Source organism: Capsicum annuum, chromosome 9 (genome assembly GCF_002878395.1).
Source record: "Capsicum annuum cultivar UCD-10X-F1 chromosome 9, UCD10Xv1.1, whole genome shotgun sequence".
Classification (NCBI taxonomy): domain Eukaryota; kingdom Viridiplantae; phylum Streptophyta; class Magnoliopsida; order Solanales; family Solanaceae; genus Capsicum; species Capsicum annuum.
This window is the reverse complement of record NC_061119.1, coordinates 139477747-139482899: the sequence shown is the minus strand read 5'-3', so window position 1 is coordinate 139482899 and position 5153 is coordinate 139477747.

The window sequence follows — 5153 nt, the reverse complement described above, 5'->3', positions numbered from 1 at the left end:
ATTTCTCACGCCTTTGAGGCATTTATGGATCGTTTCTATTTTTCCCAATCTAGATAAGCATCTAACATGATTTAAAAATCTATCCATCCTAATCAGATCGACTTTGAAGTGATATATTAATTTTATTATAATGACTGGTCGGTAGCAGGGTTTTCCAACTTCACCGTTAACTTTCACTTATATTAAAATTTTCTAAAGATTAAGACATAACTCATTATTCTACGACATATAACTTAACTTACTTCTCACAATTGATTTTTAATTTTCCTCCTTTTATCAATTATAATGGGACTTGAATAAAATCGTATTTCACGTAGTCTGATATTATAAAGATAATAAGCTAGTTAGGTTTTTTTTTAGTTCTTATTTAGATTCCAAGTATTTTTGGTCTAATTATTCTATTCCGAACTAAATGAATTAGCAATAGGATAAGTTTATACTTGGTTAATATATGGTTTGATATAACTTAATTAAGACTTAGTAAATCAAACATTACGTAAAGTGAGAAACTAATAAAATAATAGTGCCAAGCATTATATGGGATTTAAAAAAAAATAGATTGCACGTTGAGAAAATAGAACATTATTTGATCATTTTCTTTTTTTAAAAAAAATAAAAAATTAATTAGCTATAGATTGATACTAAGAACATGCATGCATATGAACTTTAATGCAAAATTTGTAACTTAGGCTTTGATTAAGATTTTTATTAATATGACTTTAAATAACCAACATAAAATTAGTCAATAATTAAAATTTGTGAGAAACTACCTAAATTAGATACTAATCAAACTTTATGAATCTATCTTCTCTTTCTACTCCCTTTCACTGCTACTCATGGTTGCAAAGCTCGTATCAGATTATCTCGGAAAGCCTTATCCTCATAAACAACACACACACCTCACTCTTTGAACCTACAAATTACTTGCAAAAAACCATTCCTTTTCCCCAACACAGAAAAATCAATAATAGCTTCTCATGTTACCAGATGGATATTAGATTCTAGCAATGACTTGAACCCTCGTATACAAAGCTTCTTCCTTTAACACTTGTTCAATACATAAAATTTTTAAATATAAGCTACAAACTTCCAAACAGTCCAACAACTCAAGTGAAATATGACTCCAAAACTCACTTTAATTCTAAAGAAGAACAACTATCACCGATCTAATTCCTAAAGAAACCCAAGAATCGCCTAAAAATATAACCAATTTTCTTGATGAAGAAGAACTGGGCGGTCTTGGAAAACCATGCAGATTCCCCCCCCCCCCCCCCCTCTTTTCTGTCTGTGTCCTATTTCTTTTGTGTAGGTGTGTGCCTGTGTTTTTCTTTTTGTTTCTCTTCTCCCTCCGGTGGCTTCTACTTGATCTCTCTCTCTCTTAACAACACATGAATTTACATGCATGTAAATTTATATACATATATACTGCGAAAGACATACATAAAAAAAATGATATACACGCCAAGAAGGATTTAAAAAAAAAAACTAGCTTGACAAACATGCACACATGCTTATAAATTCACGAATCACTGGATATACAAATTCATTACAAAATCTCATGTAAATGATCAACTACGCCTTCTATATAATACAGAAAATCATACAGAATGTTCTCCGTGCTTGGATTCTCATAAAAACTTATATTAAAAAAAAGTACAGAGGTTGACAAGAACCTGTGTAGCAAATTGAACCAAGTCAGAGACGGATCTAGAATTTAAAAGTTGTGGGTTCCTAACTTATAATTTTTACCACTAGATCAATAACACACTTTGTTTGTGGGTTCCCAACTTATAATTCTTATATATTTACTAGTTTTTTAAATATAAATTCAAGAACCGTACGAAAGTTACTGAGTTCCCGGGAACCCGCACGTTTAACTCTACATCCACCCCTGAACCAAGTAATGTAGCAAGAAAGCCCTCACCAGAAATGTCAAACGAAACTCCGAGCTCTAAACCCAAACTCTTCTTCTCTTAGCTTCTACTTTGGTTTTCTTTCTTTCTGTATGTGTATGTCTTTCTCCCTTTTTTCTTTACTTTGTTTTTGTTCTCCGACTTCTGTTTTATCCCAAGTTTTTCTTCTTTGTTTTTTCTCTAGTTTTCTTCTTTGCTTCTTGTTTTCAATGTTATCTGTTTTTTTTTCAAGTGTCCGTATTCCCCTCCCTTTTGTGTGTGTTGTGTTATACTCCCTCCGTCCCATTTTATCCATCCCAATTTGGGATGACACAGCTATTAAGAAAATAATAATTAATGATATAACTTTACCATTTTGCCCCTCTTAATTGTGTCTTGATATTAGTTTCAATATTGATGGATGACTAATATCAAAGCACCATTTATATTCTTAATGGTGTACTTTTAATGGTAATCCTCCTAAATAACATTTTTCAAGAATGCTAATAATAAAGACTAATCAATTACACTAAGGGTATAATGGAAAAAAAAAAATTTTTGTCTTGATAAGTAAAAAAAGGCAAGTAAAATAGGATATCAAATTAGGAAATTTGGGACGGATAAAATGGGACGGAGTATAATGTAGTCTAGTGTCGTGTCTGTTTCCAAAAAATAAGGAAAGTGGGAGGTTTTAGGTTAGTGGGATTGCAGATGTGGGTGTGGGTAGTTTAGGATAATGATTCCCTCCCTTTTTGTTTACTTTTTTAAATTTAAAAATGTATATATAAAATACATATTAATAATAAAATAAAATAATATTATCTAATTAATTTTTTATATTTAAGAAAATACAATAAAGTTTATAAATAGTCTAAAATTAAGATAATGCTAAAACTACCAGCTTATTTATTAAAATTAAAAGAGACATATACTTTTTTGAATTTTTCGTATTATATAAAAAATAAAAATAAAATAAAAATAATAAAAAATAGAAATATAAAAAAAGTAACTTTATTTATTTATTTATTTATTTTCATCTAAAATTTATTAAAAATTAAATAAGAGCTAAAATAAATATTAGATAAAATATAAATATTTAATACCGAAAAATAGATTAAGACTCGAAGAGGGTAAAAAAGCACATGTCTACGCCCTTGCTTTTCACAAGTACATAGTTTCCAGGGCCTATCAACTATAGTCCTGAGAGCTTAGTATAATTTCTACCATATTTCTTTATTGCAACTTTGCGTAAATCTCTCATTATCATATGATTTGTGTTTTTGTCAGCACAATCTATGTCTTGCATTTTGTAGTATTACAATTGTTTGGTCTTGCATTCAATAGAATGTAAATCTTCATAGTGTTTAATGTGATGCCTTGACGCTCTTAATGTACTGCTGTTGGTGAACTTAGTGAGGTGAAATATTTGACAAATCATTTCAACGGGAAGGAATGATGATGTTGATAGTGATTCGTCATAATTTCAATGCCCTTTGGAGATGCTCCTGATAATGATGGCAAGTATACAATACTTGGTGAAGTTATAGAAGGAGATGGAACATTGAGAAAGCTTGAGCAAAGAGTGCTTTGGAAATGGAACAAGGGATAATACAGGCTCAAATGGCGTTGCTATAAGAATATGCATTTTGATAGCTAGCATTCAACTGATTATTCCACAGAAGGAAAGCCATCACCTATAGTCTAAATTTTTGCTACATGATTTGATTTTTCCTGGAGTTGAAAGGAAAATTTACTTGTACTAGCAGTTGTATATTGGAACTCGGCTGTATGTAGCTCTTTTTGTAGGGCATTTCGTACTTTTAAAGAGAGCTTTCTTTATTGTCGTTTTGAACAAAGCGTAAAAACGGAATGTTGCAACCTTACAACAATAACATACCTAGTATATTCCCACCAAGTGGGGTCTGGGGAGGATAAGTGTACGCAGTCCATACCACTACCTCAGATGTGAGATAGAGAGGTTGTTTCCAATAGACTCCCGGCTCAAAATAGAACAATCTAAGATAAGGAACAGTAATAGTAAGAATAGTAAAAGAACAAGATATAATAGGGATTAGCAAACTCAATAATACCATAAACAAGATACTACAAGTAACACACCAAAAGATACCATACCTTAAACTCCAACTAACCTTCTACCCTAATCCGCCTCCTTCACAACTTCCTATCCAGGGTCCTGTCCTAGGTAAGCTGGAGCTGCTCCATGTCATTTTTAATCACCTCTCTCCAATATTTCTTCGGTCTACCTCTGCCACGCTTGAAATCATTCCTAGCTAACCTCTCACACCTCCGCACTGGGGCATCCGTGCCCCTCATCATCACGTGACTGAACCATCTCAACCTCGCTTCCCTCATCTTGGCTTCTCCCGAAGTCACACCCATCTTATCTCGAATAACCTCATTTCTAATCCTGTCTTTCCTAGAACACCCACACATCCACTTAATCATTCTCGTTTCCGCCACCTTCATCTTCTGGATGCAACAACACCGGTCTAACCAACACTCTGTAGAACTTGTCTTTAAGTTTGGGAGGTACCTTTTTGTCACACAAGATTCCAGAGGTAAGCCTCCATTTCATCCATCCTACCCAATCCGATGAGTGGCATCTTCGTCAATCTCTCCATTCTCCTGAATCATAGACCCTAGATGTTGCAACCTTACAGGATGTTAATATAATCCTTTATTGCAGTTTTACCAGTGAACATTTTAATCTGGAATCAATTAGCCTCTTCTTAAGACAACCTTTCTAATCCATTGCATGGGATGAGAAATTGCTTGGTTTGCTGACCTAATCTATACAAATGAATGAGCTAAAAGTGATTTTACTACCTGACGATTAAATTTGTAAATTCCAATTTCTTTATTTTGCTGCCTGGAGATTAGATTAGTAACTTTCAATTTTTTTACAGACACAAACTGATAAAACTATGTAAAATTATTTGAATTCTGGAAATACAATGCAAAATGTTGGGTCCGTGTGCTTGTATTTGCCAATAAAATCTAGTATTTTTTATAGATTACTATTAAGTTAATTTATATGAAGGCGCTAAATTAAGATTATAACTATTATAGTATAAATTTGAAACCGTTGATTTTGTCGTGGATGATTCTATAAGATGAAAAAAATGTATTTTGAAAAAACTATAACCACTAAAGTTATGCGTGAAATTAAAATTCAATAAATATCAATATAAATTCGGAAAATACTCAAAAATACCCCTGAACTATCTGAAATAGCTAAAA